This window comes from Tachyglossus aculeatus, chromosome 10, assembly GCF_015852505.1.
Source record: "Tachyglossus aculeatus isolate mTacAcu1 chromosome 10, mTacAcu1.pri, whole genome shotgun sequence".
Taxonomy (NCBI): domain Eukaryota; kingdom Metazoa; phylum Chordata; class Mammalia; order Monotremata; family Tachyglossidae; genus Tachyglossus; species Tachyglossus aculeatus.
The window spans coordinates 7622491-7645541 of record NC_052075.1 but is presented as its reverse complement, the minus strand read 5'-3'; the positions used below and the strand labels follow the sequence as shown (position 1 = coordinate 7645541).

At 41.2% G+C, this 23051-nt stretch overlaps 1 non-coding gene across 1 annotated transcript; it reads left to right on the top strand.

The window, feature by feature from the left end:
• Positions 1-21870: 21870 nt before the first annotated feature.
• Positions 21871-22008, top strand: LOC119933959. Its single transcript, XR_005452824.1, has one exon. It is a non-coding gene; the product is annotated as a small nucleolar RNA SNORA7 (small nucleolar RNA).
• The last annotated feature ends 1043 nt before the right edge of the window (positions 22009-23051 follow it).

Below are 23051 nucleotides of genomic sequence, written 5' to 3'. Positions count from 1 at the left end.
TACTTGTGAGGGAATTTAGTGTGTATGAAGTCAAGCATTTTCTACATCAAGGTCTCCATCCAATTTTTGTTCTTTTTCCTCATATAGTAGTCAATACGTAACTCGACAAAGCTTCTAATGCTAGCAACGCTTTGGGCAGGCGGGTTGGGGAAGCTGCTCAAATATTGGTGTTCCCATTATTGATTTTCATCTCTAGGGCCCAGGATTGATAGCCTCTTCATGGGGAAGAGGATTTATGTCTTCCAGCAACTTTAGAAGCACCATCAGCTGGGTGGAAATTTGTTATGAGGATAAGAAGGAAGTTCCTCATTACTACCCGATTGAAAAAGAACAGGCCCATAGTGAGGGGACTGGGGTTTTAATACCAGCTCTGTCACTTGCATTCTTTGTGACCTTGGACAAGTCACTTAACTTCAGCGTGCTTCAGTTTCCCTGTTGTTTGACCTTGGGCAAATCACTAAACTTCAATGTGCTTCAGTTTCCTTATCTGTAAAATGGGGATTAAATACCCATTCTCCCTTCCCCTTAACTGTAGTATTTGTTAATACTGTAGTATTAACTGTAGTATTGCTTACCATGTGATCACCTCCTCCAGAAGGCCTTCCCAGACTGAGCCCCCTTTTTCCTCTCCCCCTCCCCCTCCCCCCCGCCCTACCTACTTCCCCTCCCCACAGCACCTGTATATATGTTTGCACAGATTTATTACTCTATTTTACTTGTACATATTTACTATTCTATTTAATTTGTTAATGATGTGCTTCTAGCTTTACTTCTATTTATTCTGATGACTTGACACCTGTCCAAATGTTTTATTTTGTTGTCTGTCTCCCCCTTCGAGACTGCGAGCCCGTTGTTGGGTAGGGACCGTCTCTATATGTTGCCAACTTGTACTTCCCAAGTGCTTAGTATAGTGGTCTGCACACAATAAGTGTTCAATAAATATGATTGAATGAATAAATGAATGAATGTGCCAGGCACTGCATTAAGCACTGGAGTAGATTCAAGCCAATTGGGTTGGACATAGTCCCTGTCCCACATGGGGCTCACAGTCTCAATCCCTATTTTACGGATGAGGTAACTGAGGTACAGAGAGTGAAGTGACTGCCCAAAATAAAAAAACAGGTGACAGAGCTGGGCTTGGAACCCATAACCTTATGATTTCCAGGCCCATGCTCTAGCCACTACACCACGATGCTTAGTATAATGCTTTCCCCACAGTAAGCACTCAACAAATATGATCGAATGAATGAATACTAAGTACTGGGGGTATATTTAGGACAATCAAGTTGGACACAGTCCCTGTTCCACAAGGGGTTCAGTGTCCAGAACCATTTCAAATTTTGTCTTGTAGTATGGCAATAGTCTCAACAGCAGGGTTCAAAATTACCCAATTGCTGATTGTCACACAACAGACTGATCTGTCTGTTATTACTGTTTCCCAGCTTCTTCTGCCATGCCTCATTGAGGTTTTGCTTTTGGCATTGTTTATGGTTTCTTGTTTATGGTCTTTTCCCTTCAGCTCACTGAACAGCAGCTATTCCAGTTTCCTGATTTTATCTATTCTCTTTGCACAGCCAGCTTTGATACCGTGGAACAGATTCATGGCTGGGTTTCATTGTTTCTGATCCCGGTTGTCATTCTTTAATTATTGCCCATAAGTGATGCTGATGGAAAGACTCAGCCGGTCGGTTCGAGAGGATACTCGATATTTATTGTTTAGAGGTCATTTTTAACTGGAGTCTCATAATTGCCCAAATCAGGAAAACATTCTCCCATTTGAGAGAATATCCTACAGCTTCCTGGGTAATCAGAGCCAGGTGCAGATGCTGATTCCAGAAGGTAGGTCCAGGGAAATGAAGATGTCTACAGAACGAAAGAGGATTCCCAATAAATCAAGTTTTTAATGAAGGAAGTGCCCAGATTTTCCTTTTAATTATTTATGCATATTAATGTCTGTCTCCCCATCAAGACTGTGAACTCACTGTGGGCAGTGAATGTGTCTTTATTGTTATAGTCTACTTTTCTCAGCACTTAGTACAGGGCTCCGTACACAGTAAATACAATTGAATGAGGAAGGAGGGCATTCCTGGCCAGAGGCAGAATGTGAGCTAGAGGTTGGCGTCAGTCTTAACACATAGTAAGCACTTAATACCATCATCATCATCATCACGAGAAGCAGTATAGCCTAGTGGAAAGAGCATGAGACCGGGAGTCAGAGGACCTGAGTTCTAATCCCAGCTCAACTTGTCTGCTGTGTAACTTCGGACGAGTTACTTAACTTCTCTGTACCTCAGTTAACTCATCTGTAAAATGGGGATTAAGACTGTGAGCCCCATGTGTGTCCAGCCCGATTAGCTTGTATCTACCCCAGCGCTTAGTATAGTAAGGGCATAACAGGTATTAAAAAAATAATAATCACTGCTAGTGGAAAAATATACCAGGACAACAAGGAACAAAAATTGCATGCATCCTGAATGGAAGGAATTATGAATTGCCGTTAGTTTCAGTAATATACACATACAGATCTCAGCATTACTTTTGAAGCCTAAGCATATTTTATGCACAAATACACTTAAAGCTTGAAGATAAAATCATGTAGTCTACTTTTATTGGTGCATGAAGATCGTTCCAGACTTATTTACACACACACACACACACACACACACACACACACACACACACTAGGACCTAGGTATGATAACATTCAAAGGACCAAATAAATTAAACAAAGAAGGATAAATTACATTGTTGGGTTAGGTGTTTTGCCACAACTGTGTCAAGGTGCTAAAATACGTTACAGCCAGTTGTCACATTTAAAACTCCTAGAAGTCATGTTTACGTGATTCTAAGACTTTACTACTGCTCTAGGCTCTTTTTGCTTGGTAAATAAATACGTAAATACATCAGCATGAAAATAACATCACTCAGGATCCCTTTCATAGAGATTGAATCCAAGTTTCCTGAAAAAGTGTTCATTTTGGTTAGGTTAAACTAACATTAGCACTCCAGTAAACACTGGGTGCTCTATCACAGCTTTTTTCTTAGCTTGTAAAATTTAGTCTATGGTTCCCATTATTTCCAGATGACAGGACATGGTGCTGAAAAGTATGGGAAAATATGCTTAAACTAATGGGTTTCCTGCCGACTAAATCATTCTGAATCATTGAATGCAGCTTTTATATTATCTCATTGTTGATTAAAGTGGAGGGGCAGGTTACAGAGCTGGAATTCTTTAAAAGAAATTATCTGATGAACTGGTTCCTGTCGAGGTGGAGAAATGGGATATGGCTCTATGCTTGAAGTACTTCATTTTTCTAGCTCCTTATATCTGTGATGCAGTCACGAGCTGTGAATTTTTATTCGCTGAAAGAATTGTTACCACTATTGTAGCACATGTATGCCAAGATCCTATCTTGATAGAATGCTGTTTTTCTACTCTAATTAAAAAAGCTCCAACACCTTTTAGTGAATTTCACCTGAAAATCAGAAAACCTTCAAGAGATGAAGCTGATTTTCTTCCACAGGAAATTGAGGATTGCTGTTTGAAAGAAGAAGATGTCAGAGTGCAAAAGAAGAAAAAAAAGGGACGTCAGATCTGATTAATTATTGGAGTTAAAAATACACCCACAATAAATTATAGAATAGTGATATACAAAATACATTTTAAATGATTATGTCTTTATGACTTGGATGTCATTTGCTGAACACAGGGGACCCAGTGTTGATAGATGGGACAGTCTCCATGGGACTTAGAAGACAAAACTGCCTTCCTGCCAGGAAAGCTAATCCAGTCTTTTTAATTTCACAACTCTCAAAATACCATTAGCGAATCTCAAGTATTTAACATTTTCAGATATCAATGAGAAAAATCCTTGTGCTGCAACTAAAGGGTCTCCCTGGCCTCCAAAACCTTTCATAATGTGTGCTTGCTTTCTGATTTGCTTTGTATTCCTTTCGGCTCATCCGTCTTCCTGCTTGTATGCAGAGGTGTTTATATGCAGTGGTATGGTTGTCCCCAATATGTCTGCATTTGATTCATCTGCATTGAATTGTCAACAGGGGAGAGTATTATGTGGTTAGTAAAGCACTGGGTATTCTTAAAGTGTCTCTCATTATAAATAAGATAGATAATATATTGCATGTACCCCATTCTGCTGTGACTCACAGTTGGTATTTAATGGAAACTGGGGAATAGGCATCTGAAGGAAGCCAGTTAATCAGGAGAAAAAAATAACCAGTTTGAAAAGGAGATAGGGGAGGGGAGGAGTCAAATAAACTCCATTCAAAGTATGCTTTCTACTCAAAATCAAAAATTCTGCCTGAGAGTTCTCTGAATCTATGAAGAGTGCTTGTCTTAAGGAAAATGATGCATACAAAATAGTGGGGCCTAGATTGCTGAGATTTGCAAAATTAAACCAATCTGGGCAACATAAAACCTTTTGTCCACTCTTGTTTCTTAGTAAACCTACTCACTGTACCTCGATCTCATCTCTTGCACATGTCCTGCCTCAGACTTGGAATGCCCTCCCCGTCTTCAGAGTCTTATTAAAAGCACATCTCCAAAAGGCCTTCCCCAACTAGGACTGCATTTCCTATTCTCCCACTTCCTTCTGGGTCACTCTTGCCCTTGGATTTGTACCCTTTATTTACTCCTTCCTCAGTTCCATAGCACTTTAGTACATATCCATAATTTATTCATTTATATTGATGTCTGCATTCCCCTCTAGACTCTAAGCTTGTTGTGGGCAGGCAAGATGTCCACCAAGTCTGTTACAATGTGCTCTCCCAAGTGCTTAATATAGTGCTTCGCATAGAAAGCGCTCAAATATGATTGATTGAGTTAGACACAAAAATTATTTGAAAATGGTGGGAGCAGAGGAGGAACATGGAAGCTGCAGAGCTGCAGCCATGGGGTGATTATGATAAATTAGTGCTCTAAATGGCATCCTAGAGCCTGAAACATTCACCCTGGATGAAATACGCACAATTTACTCCAATGGAATGCCTTAAGCCTAGAGAGATAAAATCAGACTTGGAACAACTGGAAAGTTCATTCTATCATCTAAAGAAATTAATTTAAATTTAAATTTCACTCATACTGAAGCAAATCAATCTTTAAATCTCTCATGGTTTCTAACAGACATTGACTTGTAAATTTGGAGATGGGTCCGGTTGAAAAAGGGTACTATATGCTGAGTTAGTGTGTAATTCTGCTCGTGTCACAATGGTTTTCAGCTAAAACACGCAAGCCTACAAACTCAAATCAACCCACCCTTCCACAGACTTCTCTCGCAGACCTATTGCCCACATCCTGCCTCTGGCCTAGAATGCCATCCCTCCTCATATCCAATTGACAATGACCCTCTCCCAATTAAAAGCCTTAATGAAGGCACACTCCTCCAAGAGGCCTTCCCTAAACTCTTCCCTTTCCTCTTCTCCAACGCCTTTTTGTGTCACCCTGACTTGCTCCCTTTATTCATCCCCTATCCCAGCCCCACAGCTCTTATGCACATATCTGTCGGTTATTCTAGACTGTGAGCCCATTATTGGGTAGGGACCGTCTTTATATATTGCCAACTTGTACTTCCCAAGCGCTTAGTATAGTGCTCGGCACACAGTAAGCGCTCAATAAATCAGCTCTTAGAACAGTGCTTTGCACATAGCAAGTGCTTAATAAATGCCATTAAAAAAATACGAGTGAATGAATGAATGAATGACTATATCTACCCATGTCTGTCTCCCCTTCCAGAATGTAAGGTCACTGTGGGCATGGAATGTGTCCGTTTACTGTTGTATTCATTCATTCATTTAATCGTATTTATTGAGCACTCACTGTGTGCAGAGCACTATACTAAGCACTTGGGAAGTACAAGTTGGCAACATATAAGACGGTCCCTACCCAACAGCGGGCTCACAGTCTAGAAGGGGGAGACAGACAGAGAAACAAGACATATTAACAAAATAAAATAAATAGAATAAATATGTACAAATAAAATAGAGTAACAAATATGTATAAACATATATACATATATACAGGTGCTGTGGGGAGGGGAAGGAGGTAAGGCAGGGGGGATGGGGAGGGGGAGGAGGAGGAGAAGAAGGAGGGGTATGGTATGTATGGTACTCGACCAAATGCCTAGTCCAGTGCTCTGCACACAGTAAGTGCTCAGTACATATGATTGACAAAGGGGAGAGTAGGGCTTCCTAGTAGTCCTAGGGGAAAATAATGGAATTGGATAATTTCTATAGTTGCTTACAAGGCTTTATTTAACATATGTTTCCTCCTTTAGACAAGCTCCTTGTGGAAAGGGAACACTGCTGTATTATATTCTCCCAAACACTTAGTATAGTGCTCAGCATACAGTAAGCATTCAAAAAATACTATTCATTGGTTGGTTGATTAAACCTCCGACAACTCCATGGCACAGAGAAAAACATACCTGGCTTAAATATGAATATTTCTCAATTAAACCCCAGAATAAAATTCATATTTAAATACTTAACACTTTAGGATTTCCTGTATTTGCAAAGATCAATATATCTTAATTGCTTTAAATATTTGAAATATTTCTAAGTAGAAGAGTGGAGATTTTGATCCTGAAGATTCCACTGGATATAAGAAACGAAATGGAGTCCAATTTTTACATAATTTTCCATGTTATGCCCACACATACCCTCTACAAGTTTACAGCAACCCAAGTCAATTCTATCCTTTTTTCAGTAACTTTCCAGTATACACGTTTGGTTCTGCAGGGTATAATCAACACATTATAATCAATCATATTTATTGAACACCTATTGGGTGCAGATCAGTCCAAGTGCTTACAAGAGTACAATATAACAGAGTTGGTAGACAAGATCTCTGCCCAAAAGGAGCTTATATTTTAAAGGGGAAGATAGACATTAAAATAAATTACAGATTTGTAAATAAGTGCTGTGGGGCTAAGAGAGGGGTGAATATCAAATGCTTAAAATGTACAAATTCAAGTGCAAGAGTGATGCAGATGAGAGATGGAGTAGCAGAAATGAGGGCTTAGGGAGAGCCTCCTGGAGATGTGATTTTAATAAGGCTTTGAAGGTGGAAAGAGTGATGGTCTGTTGGATATGAAGGGGATGGGAGTTCCAGGCCAGAAGCAGGATGTGGATGAGGGGTCGGTGGCAAGAAAATTGAGGTCGAGGGACAGAGAGTAATTCGTTATTAGAGGAAAGAAGTCAGCATGCCGGGGTGTAGGAGGAAATCAGTGAAGTGAGATAGGAAAGGGCAAGATTACAGTGCTTTAAAGCCAATGGTAAGGAGTTTCTGTTGGATGCAGAGGTGGCTGGGCAACCACTGGAGTAACTTGAGGAATGGAGAAAAATGTACTGAATGTGGGCCGGGAACGTGTCAGTTGATTCTGTTGTTGAGAATCTCCCAGGTGCTTAGTATAGTGCTTAGTATAAATATCACAGATTGACCTTTTCTTAGAAAAAATGATCTGGGCAGCAGAGTAAAGTATGATTTGGAGTGGAGAGAGACAGAAGGCAGGGAGAACATCAAGGAGGCTGTTGTAGTAGTTAATAAGAGCATGAACCTTCTTCCATAAACAGTAGTTTTCCTTGCTCTTTAGAATTTTTTTAAGGTACCCTGTTCTCTATAGTTTGATACACAGACAGAATTCAAATTTTCAGGTCAATACCACCACCCCTAATAGTATTTCCTTTTGCTTATGTCCTCCATCTGGATTCTTGAGGGCTATACCTCCCATTTGCTCTGCAGAAATGGGTATTAAATTTTAAAGTCAAATTTTTTTATTGCCCCCAAATGGAGGATATTTACAAGATATTCATTTTGAGATTGCAAAAATTTAATAATCAATGTTTCAGAGCTAAAATCTGAAAGTTTAATACCTGCATTGTGGCCCTGGTGATACGAATGGTTTATGGAATACAGACTCTTCTATTCCATAGTTTCTATAACTATCCCAAATATTCTCCAATTTCAGGCATAGAGTTCTCGCATCATGAACATTGGCAGTCAATTTTTCCAATACCACAATGCGTTTAGCATAACTAGTACTGATTCAGTGAATTGGGTAGGTTGCCAGTGCAAATTAATAGGACCAGCCAGCTACTTTCATCACTGCTAAGTCTTTTTAAAGATTCTAATGAATATTTTGGGAATAAGGGATAGTTAGGATGAAGGATCTGAACAACATTACAGACCTTAGCAACAGGAAAAAGTGGAGGATGTTAGAACTACTAATTGGAGAATGTGGTCAGAGTGCATGGAAATTGGTGACTTCCGATGCAATGACGGAAGATTTGGGTTTAATTATGGATTTGGTTTCAAATCTCTGAATGAGAATTGGAAATGTAAAAAATCAAGTTGGTGATACCTCAGAGGTCATTTTCCTTAGTGTTTCTCTATGGGTGCCTTAAAGCTCAGCAGCATAAAGCTGAGTTATTGAATTCATTGGTTACTCATTCATTTTTCTTCAATCTGACCCAATTGCTATATTCAAGGGAAATCTCTGTTTTTCTTTTATGGCATTTTTCATGCTCTGCATAGCCTACACAGCTTATATCTGACTACAAAAATATTCATATGGATACACTTAGACACAACGAATGAAACAAGATTAGATCACTTGTCTTCAAAATGTATTATCTGAAATTCTTTCTGCCTTATGTAATTTTATCAAACTCCTTGCTTATCCAGTAATTCAAAGAGAGTCGCTACACCATGCAGTTATGAGACTGCTGACAGGACTTGGTGACACTGTTAATAAATGCCGGTGATCTCTGGGTGAAGAAAGACCCATGACAAGATGCATAACGGCCAGTGTTTTTCCCTGTCCTTCTGTTCACCTGGCTGCCTCAAGTATAGTCGGCATGATCTCTCTAGAGACCAAAGGCTTCCATTAAATGGGATATTTTACACGTTTTTTCACAGTTTTCTTCACTCAAGGTCCTTCCAAGAATGGAACCAGCGGTGTCTGTGAGGGGTATTTCAGTCACTTGAACACTTAGCGGGGACAAGTCAAGGTATAGGCAACACAGCTAAGTGGATAGAGCACAGGCCTGGGGTCAGAAAAACCTGGTTCTAATCCTGGCTCTGCCACTTGTTGGCTGTGTGACTCGGGGAAAGCCACTTGACTTCCTTGTGCCTCACACACCTCATCTGTAAAATGGGGTTTAGGACCAAGAGCCCCATGTGGGACATGGACCATATCCAACCGATTAAGCATTGGATTAGATAGAAGTTAATCAGTGCCTGGTACACAGTACATGCTTAATAGGGGCAGCTCTTGTTCGGGTGCATGGATGGGGCGGAGGACGGGCCCTCTGGCAGGTAAAATGAGCGGGCTCGGCTTTAACAGCATGGCTCAGTGGAAAAAGCCCGGGTTTGGGAGTCAGAGGGCGTGGGATCTAATCCCAGCTCTGCCACGTATTGACTATGTGGCTTTGGACAAGTCACTTAACTTCTCTAAGCCTCAGTGACCTCATCTGTAAAATGAGGATTAAGACTGAGCCCCGTGTGGGACAACCTGATTACCTTGTATCTATCCCAGGGCTTAGAACAGTGCGTTGCACATAGTCAATGCTTAATACCATTATTATTATTACTTAATAATAATAATAATGATGGCATTAGTTAAGCACTTACTGTGTGCTTTGTACTTTTAGACTGTGAGCCCACTGTTGGTTAGGGACTGTCTCTATATGTTGCCAATTTGTACTTCCCAAGTGCTTAGTACAGTGCTCTGCACATAGTAAGCGCTCAATAAATATGATTGATGATGATGATGATGTGCAAAGCACTGGTCTAAGCGCTGCGGGGGGATACAAGGTGATCAGGTTGTCCCGCGTGGGGCTCACAGTCATCATCCCCATTTTACAGATGAGGTAACTGAGGCTCCGAGAAGTTAAGTGACACACAGCAGACATGTGGCGGAGCTGAGATTCGAACCCATGACCTCTTACTCCAAAGTCCGTGTTCTTTCCACTGAGCCACGCTGCTTCGCTGCTACTTAACTTCTCTGTGCCTCAGTTACCTCAACTTATACTTCCCAAGTGCTTAATAGAGTGCTCTGCACACAGTAAGCGCTCAATAAATACGATTGAATGAATGAATCTGTAAAATGGGGATTAAAATTGTGAGCCCCACGTGGGATAACCTGATCACCTTGGATTCCCCCAGTGCTTAGAACAGTGCTTTGCACATAGTAAGCAAGAGTGTGAGCCCGTTGTTGGGTAGGGACCATCTCTACATGTTGCTGACTTGTACTTCCCAAGAGCTTAGTACAGTGCTCTGCACATAGTAAGCACTCAATAAATACGATTGAATGAATAAATGAATGAAAACATTGTTCTGGCCAGGGAAGGTGTCTACCAACTCTGCTATACTGTTATATTGTACTCTCCCAAGCATTTAGAACAGTGCTCTACACACAGAAAGCCCTCAAATATAATTTATTTCAAATAAAACAAAAACCCCCTGCACTTTCATTTGAAAGATAGACATCATGTTGGAAGAGTGCACGTTTTAGTCCTGTCAATGTGGTGGACAGAGTTTTGTGGGGTGAATGGAAAATTTGAATTACTTAAGAAAACCTTAAGTGCGCAAATCAGCATTTCTAGAAGGGGAATTTTTCCACTTGGAAGGCCAGAGCATCAGAGCCAAACATCCTATTAGAGTGATATCTGTGAGTATCTAGATCATTGTTGAAGCCAATATTTACATACTTAGAACTGCACGAGAGCTCTACTCCGAATAGATTAACCATAAAGACCTGTAAATGTATAAGCACAAGAAGTGTAATTAACCCATCTGCCACTCAGGTAAATCTCTAATGTTGATGTGTTGCATATTTATAATTATTCTAAAAAGGAAAAAAAAACTGCTCCTAATGAAGTGTCATTTTCTAATTTTCTCCTCCAATTCCCTACCAATTAATGGTATTCACTGAGCATTTACTGCATGCAGAGCACTGTACTAAGTGTTTGGGAGATTATAGAGTTGGTAGATATATTCCCTGCCCTGAGGGAGCTCACAATCTAGAGGAGGAGACAGACTTTAAAATGTGCTATGGATCTGTACAGAAGTGCTTTGGGGCTGAGGGTGCGGTCCAAACAAATGCTTAAACTGTGCAAATCCAAATGCCAGAGTGACATAGAAGGGAGAGGGAGTAGGGCTTAGCTTAGTCAGGGAAGGCCTCTTGGAGGAGGTGTGATTTTAATAAGGCTTTTCAGGCAGAGAGTGTGGTGGCATGGCATATATGAAGGGGGAGGGAATTCCAGTCCAGAGGCAGGAGATGGGCAAGGGGTTGGAGGGGAGATAGAGATATAGTGAGTAGATTGGCATTAGAGGAGTGAAATGAGTGAGCTGAGTTGTAATAGGAAATCAGTAAGGTAAGAGAAGAGGGGGCAAAGAGATTGAGTGCTTTAAAACCAATGCAAAGTTGGATGAGTAGTCACTGGATGTTCTTGATCAGGGGGAGAAACCTGGACTGGTTTTTTTTTAAAAATTACCTGAGCTGCAGGGAAGATAGGTTGTAGTGGGGAGAGACCACAGGCAGGGAGGTCAGCTAGCTGATGTAGAAGTCAAGGTGGCGAATAAGTCCTTGGATCAGTGTAGCAGCTGTTTGGCTAGAGAGGAAAGACAGGATTTGAGCGATGTTGTGAATGAAAAGGATTTGGTGATGGACTGAAATGTAGGTTGAGAGAGAGAGAGAGATAAGTTGAGGATAATACCAAGGTTATGGGACTGTGAGACAGAGAGAATGATCATTTCATGCAGTCATGGAAAAGTCAGGGGGAGGAGATGGTTTGGGTAAAAAGATGTAGAGCTCTGCTTTGGAGATGGTAAGTTTGAGATGTAGGTGGCACATCCAGGTAAAGATGTCCTGAAGGCTGGGGAAATGTGAGATTGCTGAGAAGGAGGGAGGTCAGGGCTGGAGATGTAGATTGAGGAATCATCTACATGGAGATGGTCATTAAAGCCAAGGGATCAAATGTGATCTCTGAGGGAATGGGTGTAGAAGGAGAATAGAAAGGCAGGGTTGAGCCCTGAGGAACGCCCACAGTGGAGGGTGATAGACAGTGGGAAAGTCTGCGAAAAGGACTGAGATGAGTGGGCCTGAGAGATAGGAGGAAAGTTAGGAAAGGATAGAATCAGCAATGCCAAGGTTAGACAATGTTTTCAGGAGAAGCGGGTGGCCCACAGGGTTGAAGGCAGTTGAGAGGTCAAGGAGAATTAGGACTGGGTCATCGTATTTGGCAAGAAAGAGATTATCGGTCACCTTAGAGACAGCAGTTTCTACAGAATGAAGGGGGAAGGAAGCCAGATTGCCTGGGGTCCAGGAGAGAACTGGGTGAGGAAGCAGAAGTAGTGCGTGTAGTCAACTCACTCATGGAGTTTCGAGAAGGATGGTAGAAGGGAGATGGAGTGATAACTGGAGGGAATCATGGGGTCAAGGAAGGGTATTTTAGGATGGGGAGACATGAGCAGGTTTGAAAGCAGTGGGGAAGAAGCTATTGGAAATAATTCATTTGAAAATGGCAGTCAGGAAGGGGGCAAATGTTTTGATGAAGTGTGAAAATCCTTATCAAGTAATCAAAAAGAAGTTCCCTGAATGTTGGGGATTTATTTCAACGTAGAGGATTTCTGCTTGATTTGAGACCTTCTACAACTGATAGTGGGGAGGGCGTAGTGTCAACATAGTAAGCTCACCTAGTTGACCCAGGAAGCTCAGAAGATTAAGTGCTCTGCCTCAATCCTGTCAACTCCAATTTTAAAACACTGTGGAACAAACACCGAGTTTTGTTCATCTCAAACTGACTCAGGCTTGTAGGTTTAGATTAGGGTCTGCCTCTCTGAACTATCTACAGAGCTTTGGGGGCCGGGAAGGTGGAAGCTAATGCTGCCAGGATTTTCCTTCCTTTTCCCCAATTTTCCTAAAATATGTACCCTATTGCCTCAAGGCTGGATACCAAACACTAGCAACTAAATAGGTAGCTGAACATATGGAAACTCTTTAGTTGACATATTTGGGGAAAGACAGGGTACCAGTTGCTATCAGGAACCTATACCTGTATAGAAATGGGTCACCAGAAAACTTTTCTTTAATCGAAACATAGAAGCAGCTCTGTGCTTCTGATTGAGTCCTCATCAGATAAAATGATGTATTCTCACATGTCAGGGTTTTTTTTAGTCTTGGCTGATCAGGAAATACTAGTTTAGTCCTTTCACCAATCACTTATATGTTCCTTTCTGAAAAAAAAAAAGACACTCTCCTCATGTGTATTCTGCTTTTAAAATTCAGTTAAAAATTCAGCTGCTCTTTAAAACAGGGATAGGCTCTAATTCAAGAGAATACATAATTCAGACCCAAAGTTCTTTAAGAAAGATGAGCCCACAAATGTGATATTCAGTCAGAACCTTTCCAAGTATCAAGTTCTTCAATATTTCTCATCACCCCTCCTTCATGGTGTAACAAAGCAGAACCTCAGACCCTATATTAATGAGGTTAAGAAATCCTATGTACAGTATTTAATGCAGAGCAAAAAAAGTGACCTTATCTCCTGCCTTAAAGTTTGGCTAAACATTGTTTTATTTAAAGTGGCAAGATCACATTTGTGAACACTCCCTTGGTAGCTTGAACAAGTTATAGAGATGCAAATTTCTTGCAATTTGGGGAGAAGGAGAGGATGAAGGCTAAGGGGGGGGGGGGTTCTCCCTCCCCCACCCCCCCAATTTGGGTTGGTGTTAAGGGCAAATAATAGTTTTCATTTTGCTTTTTAATGGGTTACTTAGTCAATGATATTTGAGTGGTTAAAAAAGAGAGACAGATTGTTCATGTTAATTGTCAGGATTTTCTCAAGCAAGACTCAGTGGATATCCACAACTACATTTTTGCCAAGGATAACCTATGACATCATGATTATGTTTAGTTTTAAACCAATAGCACTTTTTGAAATTACCAGTTGGGGAGCCCAGAATTGTCTTAGAAACCAAGCACTTACATTTTCTATGTTTGGAATTGTATTACATAAGCTAGATCACTAGTGAAAACAAATAAACTCATTTAATGATCATAAATTTAAATACCTGGACTGTGTAAGTCATGAACACTCACTCGGTTTCCCATTTTTTCTTTGAGAACCCAGGTTCTCCTTTTTCAGAGCAATAAGCTTGGCAGGTAGCATTAAGATCCCAGGGTAACAAGAGATACAAGAGAATCCATAGCCCTATTGGGAGGAAGAGAAACAAAGAAAGAGACAATTTACATTAGTAAGGTAACATGAGCCCAAGACAAACACAGTCTCTAAACCAGTTTGGTCAGAAGCTATGAATCCTCCACCTTTCTATTGTATTCTGTCAAGAAGAGCAATAAGAGATGTACTTAATCATAAGATTTTAAAAAAAGTATCTTTAGCTATACTAATCAGGTAGTAGTCTCACTTTTTTAAGGAAAAACAGTGGGAAACCACAATCCAGTAGTCTAAAAATTCCATTTGGAAGATCTGTGAATTTCAGCAAGAGAAAGGGAAAGCAAGATTATAAGCTATCAATATTTTTATTTTCATTAAAAACATACCCAGTCACAAGCAAAAAGACATCCACTGACATAGCCAAATGAAAGAGCCGGAGCTAGTGACTTTAAAACAACAGTTGCCTTCCCAACACACCAAATTCCAACTTCTCCCTGCATTAGGACAGCTGGTTTATATAGGCAGCCTCTCAGGAATTAGGTACTTGATGCCAAAGGGACCAATTAACTCTCCAGGAAGGAGCACCTGCTAACCTGCCATTCCCTGTTAGCATGAAGCAGAGGCTGCTGGATAGTTGGAGAAGAGTTTTAACCCCATCCTTGCATGGTTTTTCGGTGGGAAGTTTCAGAGTTTTAGCAAATCCTAATGGCTGAGCAAGTGGCATTACTTTTTTGCACCATTAGCTTAGACCAAGCTCTGAGAATGACCACACATTAACCCAGGAGAGAAGCACAAAATGGGCACCATGACTGTGGAACCTACATTTGAAATTTATTACATAGCTGTTGGGAATCCGAGACAAAGCCATCTCATAGTCATCCAATCGTATTTATTGAGTGATTACTGTGTGCCGAGCACAGTACTAAGTTCTTGGGAGAGTACAATATTACAATAAACAGACACATTCCTTGCCCACAATGAGCTTACAGTCTAGTCCCATAGAGACTTTTAGTTTTGCTTTTCAAAGGGTAAGTGTCAAATCAGTGGTATTTATTGAGCACATTCTATATACAGAGCAGTATACCAAGTTCTTGGGGGAGTACAACACAACAGAATTAGCAGTAATGTTCCCTGCCCATAATGAGTTTACAGTCTGGAGGGGGAAGACAGGAATTGCTTCTGTTTTCCATATTTAAACAGTTGCTTGACTTGAGGTCGATTGGCAGATTAGATATACAAGTTGGAGGCGTTGGGGTCTCAGGGGTAAAAAGAGACCAGACAGCTTCTTAATTGTATCTGACACCAATACCTTTCTTGTAAATCCTGCTGCCCTGCTTAAGGGAAGTCGTTTCGGGTAGTCAGGATGAGAACTCCATCTCAAGTATTACTGTGAGGCTCACTAGCTCTGCAACAATTTTCGTAGTCATCTCCTTGGATTATAGTCAGAAAAAAATTTATTTGTCGATGTTACTTTCTTTTATTTCACTGCATGTATCATATCTATTCATAAGATAGAATGAGTCAAATTCGTGGATTTGGGAGGATAAAATAGTGGGGAGATTTATTCAAAACTCTAACACAGGGTGTTTTGACCAATCTCCATTGAGCCAATGGTCTCTGGTAATTCCCAGGATTTTAGAAGTATACTTACAACCTTAATATATTATAAGATGTCATCAGGTGCCACAAAATGCTTACACATTTAAAATAGAAAAATAGAAAAAAGCATGCATCAGTCAAATAAAGAAATCCTAAGGTGATGAAAAGGTCCTGAATACCAAGTTTTCTGAGCCTTTGGAAAACGCTTTTGGCATGAAAGAACTGCTTTTATTTCCATTCTTCCATCCAGTAGAGCTAAAAATAAAAGCTCAATCCTCCCCCAAACTCACCTAGCACCCTAACCACAACCACAACGTATGCTCTGTAATGATTATGGTTCTTGATTATATTTTAAATCTTTTACTCTTTCAAGTTAATGTTCCCCTACAATTGAAATTCTAATTTGAGGTATTTAAAAAAGAGGATATATCCCACCAGCCAATTCTGAAAGGAGGCCAAAAACAATTTGTGGAAGTATGTAAAGGACCTGGCAGTACTTTGGCTAAGCCTAGGCTAATGCTGTGTGTGAGAAAGAGGGAAAGTGAGATTAGGTTTGATTGTCACTACTCTTCCATTTTGCCATATCTAATTGCACTTTTGAAAATTTCACAATCCTTAAAGAAGTTTGGTGTCTCATGAAGCAGATTAAATTATTTCCTTTTTATAAGATCATGTGTATGGTCTATTGTGATGTCTAATTCCCATAGCTATTTCTGAGGGAAATGTGCATGCTTCTCAAATAGGTACTAATCAACTGAAAGCTTCAACTTTTGTGGCTTAACTTATACAGTGACCTAGTTGTATTGGTCAATTCAATGGCATTCTGATAGAGCATTTTGTTCTGATGAACAGGAAAGTGCAATACAATAGTAACAAAGCACCATATGTGAAAGCATATTTGACCAGCTAGATAGATATGAGGAACAAAGCAGCATCAATGGGGACCCTGAAAAGTTGCTTAACTTGATCCTTGTGAAGTAAAAGAGAAAAGGAAACAAGCCTGACCAAATTTCATTAAAATTGGTAAAGTGTTTCATCGGAAAGACTTGACCTTGAAGAGTAATCACTAGCATACGGAATTCTATTTATTCATATATTTAAAATTAAATTTACATTTAAAGTCTTTGAAAAGAGATCAAGCATTTGAAAGCAGGCAAAAGTAGATTCTATGTAAGTTTGGGAAGAGCCGTCCAGATTTGCTCATCCTGAATACAGGTGAGCAACCCTGGGGAAAGAAAAAAAAATTCCTCAAGGGCCCAGAAGCTCCGCAAAAGGGGCTTGTGTTTGTACTACATTACAAGAAATGTGAAACTCCACTGATGGAAAGACAGCACATCTCAGGTAGAACTAAAAAAAAAACAAAACCTGAATCTCATGAAGATGAACCTATGGTATAGCAATTCCAGAGAGATATGATGACTCTCATCTTCCTCTTCAGCAACAATCACACTTTACCACATCTCATCTCTCTGAACCCTGATGAACTCCAAGTAAGCAGCAGTTTACAAACTTTTGGTTGTCCCAGCAGGGGATTCTTGCCCTGTCTGCTCTTCCAATGAAACAAGACATCTAGTAATACTTGTAGGTTTTCAACCGAAGATTAATTACATTCAGTCATTCAATCAGTGGTACTTACTAAGCACTTAAAGGGTGCAAAGCACTTTACTAAGTGTTCGGGAAAGTACAGTATAATAAAGTTGGTGGGTATGATCTCTGCTCATAAGAAACTTACAAGGGAAGATGGACATTAAAATACATTACAGATAGGGGAAATGGGGGCCTTGCTTCTCAGCATCAGTGAATCCTACACTGTTTTAATGAATCTTTAAAGACAATATGTCTGCTTCCACAATTTATCAGCAAAGGGCTATAAAACAAAGAAAATTGGTACCCAAAGAGTTATTAGCTATATTGAACGCAGATGTTAATGGGCGAAATGTGTTTTCACTTAATGTTGTTATTTAAGGAAAATGCATTGCTGAAATTCCTTTTGGAGTCTGTACTGTAAGCCCAGGGAGTTATCTCGATAAATTAGATGACTTTATTGATTAGAAATCAAACTGAGCAATGTTTAGATCGATGATGGATTTTGAAGGCATTTGCTATCTGGGCTATTTGGTGTGACACCGTGTTGCCAGATGAGTAATTTTCTTTCTTTCACTTGGTGACCCGATTGTCTTTCTCCCAGCGGTGAGCCTGTGTGAGGTTTGCCAAGAAGTCGTTAAGGTGCGTTCTCTAGAGAGACCCCGGGACGGGTGATGAAGTTAGATATAACTGAACTATTCAGGTCAGCTAGAAGGCAGCTGTATGATCTGCAGTGGAGGAGGGGATAAACAGGGGGTCTTGTCTTATGGTGACACATCGTCACATCGACCCACGGTGACACCACGGACACATCTCTCCCAGAATGCCCCAACTCCATCTGCAAAAATATCTCTGGTTAGTGGGTCCAGAGAGTTTTCTCGGTAAAAATAAGGAAGTAGTTTACCATTGCCTCTTTCTGCTCAGTCAACTTGAGTCTCCTCCCTCGACTCTCTCCCATGCTGCTGCTGCCCAGCACTGGGGAGTTTTGACATAGTAGATTGCCTTCCATTCGCCAGCCACTGCCCAAGCTAGGAACGGAATGGATATACCTCTGCTTGACTCTCCTTCCCAAAGTCGAGGCTGGCAGAGTACTGGAAACTCTCCAGGTGTGACCCTGAGAGGGGCGAATGACAAGCAGCATAGTGTATTTTGTTATTCCTCATCCTGAGAATGTTGAAAACCTCACTTGTTCCAATTACAATTTCCTGGGATAAGTCTATCTTTCCCAGTGCTTATCTCAGTGCTGGCCCATATAAAATGCTTAGTCAATATTTTAAATAACAACTAGAGAAGCAGCATGGCTCAGTGGATAGGGCACACACTTGGGAGTCAGAAGGTAATGGGTTCTAATCCCAGCTCTGCCACTTCTCTGCTGTGTGATCTTGGGCAAGTCACTTCACTGCTCTGTGCCTCAGTTAATTCATTTGCAAAATGGGGATTGAGACTGTGAGCCCCACATGGGACAGGGACCATGAATAAGCTATTCCAGGGCCCATGAGATACCCTACCTACAGCCCCCTTCCTGGACACCTGGGTATAATCAAACAATCAAAGGTATTTATTAATAATGATGGTATTTATTAAGCACTTACTATGTGCAAAGCACTGCTCTAAGCATTGAGGAGGATAGATGATGATCAGGTTGTCCCACAGGGGGCTCACAGTCTTAATCCCCATTTTACAGATGAGGTAACTGAGACACAGAGAAGTGACTTGCCCAAAGCCCCACAGCTGACAATTGGCAGAGGTAGTTACTATATGCAGAGTACCTCATACTAAGTGTTTTAAATGGTATTTGCTAAATGCTTACTGTGTCAGTCAGAGTACTAAGTGCTGGGGTAGTGTATATGGAAAGGGTAGGAGTTTTGGACTACAATAGGACATGGGAAAAGGGTTGGCAGAGAGATAGATGCGATCGGGGTAAAGTGAGTGTCCTAGTGCTAGAAGAGCAAAGTGTGCATGCTGGACTGTAGTAGGAGGTGAGTGTAGTAGGAGATCATTGTAATAATAGTGGTCCTTATTCTAAGCCAAGCGTTGTGCTAAGCACAGGGATACATACAAGATATTCCGATTGGACACAATCCCTGACTTACATGGGGTTCTCAGGCTAAGAGGGAGAGCGGACAATTGTTTTAACCCTATTTTACAGATGCAGAAACGGAGGCATAGAGAAGTTAAGTGACTCACCAGGGCTGGTAAGTAGTGAGCTGAAACTAGAACACAGGTATCCCGATTCCCAGTCCCCTGCTCTTTTCACTAGGCTTCACCAGATCTGGTTGGCTGAGAAGAATCCTGGGCAGGGGAAGGGGCTCGACAGAGACGTTCGACTTCCTTCGTTGTCCAAGAGGGTGAAGTATCAATATGAATAGATGGTATCCAAAGAGAAGCGTCTTGGCTTAGTGGCAAAAGCCCGGGCTTTGGAGTCAGACGTCATGGGTTCAAATCCCAGCTCCACCAACTGTCAGCTGCGTGACTTTGGGCAAGTCACTTAACTTCTCTGTGCCTCAGTTACCTCATCTGGAAAATGGGGATTAAAGCTGTGAACCCCCCCGGGGACAACCTGATCACCTTGTAACCCCCCCTCCAGTGCTTAGAACAGTGCTTTGCACATAGTAAGCACTTAACAAATACCATCATTATTATTATTATTAAAGAGACTTTCAAAGACCTAATAAGAAGAATGGAGGTCTGAACCAGTGCAAGCCGGTACTCTCACCGATATAGGAACAGGAAGTTCAGCCCAAATTGAACGAAAATCTATTTACAGAGCCATGAAACACATTGGTTACAGCATAGTAGATGACAAGGGCCTGCCACTAAGTGCCTCTGCTGATTCTCTGAATCACTGTGAACAGTGCTTGTCACATAGCAAGCATTTAACAAATACCATCATTATTATACAGGCTTGAAGGCAATTAATCAGCTCTCTCCTTTCCACCTTGCTTCACTCATTTCTTACTACAACCCAGCCTGCACACTTTGCTCTTTTAATATCAACCTACTCTCCTTACAAGGGATTAATGTCTTAGGAATTCATTCATTCATTCATTCATTCATTCATTCATTTATTCAATTGTATTTTTTGAGTACTTTCTGTGTGCAGAGCACTGTACTAAGCACTGGGAAAGTACAATTCAGCAATAAAGAAAGACAATCCCTACCCACACTGGGCTTACAGTCTAGAAGGAGGGAGACAGAAATCAAAACAAGTAAACAGGCATCAATATAAATGAATAGAATTGTAGATATATACATATCAAAACAAATATGCACATCAAAAGAAAACAAATATATGCGCATCAAAGCCTTACCTCGATTTTGTTTATAACAAGCCCGAATCCTTGCCCACATCTTCCCTCTAGTCTGGAACTCCATTCCTCTCCATACCCGACAAGCTCCCTATCTTCAAAGTCCTACTAAAATCACAACCCCTTCCCTAAGCCTTCATTTCTGCTATACACCCTTTCTTCTGCTAAACGAGTGATATGGATATCTTAACAATATTCACCCTGTCTCCAACCCCAAATCATTTATGTACAATTCCCGTGACTGTAGTTTATTTTAATGTCTCCCACAATGGACTGTAAACACCTTGAAGGAAGGGATGTGTCTACCAATTTTATTGCACTGTACTCTCTGAAGCACCATGTACCGTAAGAAGTACCATGCTCTGCATACAGTAAGTACTCAATAAAGGTGATTGATTGAGGGATTATAATCATAATAATTATGGTACTTCTTAAGTGCATACTCTGTGCCAAAGCACTTTTCTAAGCAGTGGGGTAGAGTTGATCAGGTTGGACACAGTCCCTGTCCCACATAATAATAATAATAATAATGATGGCATTTATTAAGTGCTTACTATGTGCCAAGCACTGTTCTAAGTGCTGGGGAGGTTACAAGGTGATCAGATTGCCCCATGGGGGGGGCTCACAGTCTTCATCACCATTTTACAGATGAGGGAACTGAGGCCCAGAGAAGTGAAGTGACTTGCCCAAAGTCATACAGCTGACGGTTGGCGGAGCCAGGATTTGAAACCACGACCTCGGACTTCAAAGCCTGTGCTCTTTCCACTGAGCCACGCACATGGAGCTTATACCCTTAATCTCCATTTTACAGAAGAGGTGACTGAGACACAGAGAAGTTAAGTGACTTACCCAAGATCACATAGCAGATACATGATGAAGCCAAGGTTAGAACCTAGGTCCTTCTGACTCCCATCCCACTGCTCTACCCACTAAGCCAGCTGTGAAGACCTGCCCAGGCTAAAATGTACTCTCCCACAGCACTTACGGCACTGATCTGCACACAGTGATCCTTTAATCAATACCATTGACTGATTGATGGAAAACACTGCTGCCTGCCCAATTCTGCTAGCTATCAGTAGAGCCCTGATCAGTGCCTCAGTGCCTCTGTGTTCCTGAGGGATTGAAAGTGGGATCCACTTTCATTTATGGCTCACACTTTTGTTTTTTCTATTTGTGTAGCTGTCCACCCCTCTCGGAGTCGTACCTGGAGAGTTTCTGGTACTCTACCAGTCCCGACTATGGGAGGGAGAGTCAACCAGAGGCCTACCCATTCCATTCCTAGCTTGGGCAGTGGCTAGTGAGTGGAAGGCAATCTGCTACAAGTCAAAACTCCCCCGTGCTGGGCAGCAGCAGCATGGGAGAGAGTTGAGGGCAGAGACTCAAGTTTACTGCGTGGAAGGGGGCAATGGTAAACCACTTCCAGATTTTTACCAAGAAAACTCTCTGGAGATGCTTGCAGATGGAGGTGGGGCGTTCCAGGAGAGATGTGTCTGTTGTGTTGTTATGGGTCAGAGATGACTCAACAGCATAAGACAAGACAAGCCGTTGTTCAAATCTCCTGTTGGGACTTATTGGTCCAGGAGTCCACTGGGCCAATATTGTATTGAGAAGTTGAGCGGGGACCACTGTGCCAGAACCATTGTGCCAGAAGCACCTGGTCTAAACTGGCCCTAAAAGGGGGTTGTTTTGTATAGAAGGATTGAAGGCCCATCTCCTCCAAGAAGTCTTCCTGACATAAGCCCTCCTTTTCTCTTCTCCCACTCCTTCCTACGTTGCCCTAACTTGCTTCCTTTAACCTCTACACTGTGAGCTCCATAGACTGTAAACTCACTGTGGCCAGGGAATGTGTCTGTTTTTTGTTCTCTTTTACTCTCCCAAGTGCTTAGTAGAGCGTTGTGCATACAGTAAGTGCTCAATCAATACAATTGAACGAATCTATCCCCCCAACCCAACCCCATGGCATTTATAAACATATCTATAATTTCATTTATTTATATTAATGTCTGTTTCCCCTTCTAGACTGTAAGCTCATTATGGGCAGAGAATGTGTCCATTTATTGTTCTAGTGTACTCTAAGTGCTTAGTACAGTGTTCTGCACACAGAAAGCGCTCAATAAATCAATCAATCGTATTTATTGAGCGCTTACTATGTGCAGAGCACTGTACTACAATAAATACAATTGAATGAATTCATACCCCTAGTTCCATAGTACTTATGTACATATCTATAACTTTATTTGTATTAATAACTGTCTCCCCTCTAGACTGGAAGCCCACTGTGGAAGGGAATGTGTTTCTTTATTGCTATAGAGAAGCAGCATGGCTCAGTGGAAAGAGCACAGGCTTGGGAGCCAGAGGTCATGGGTT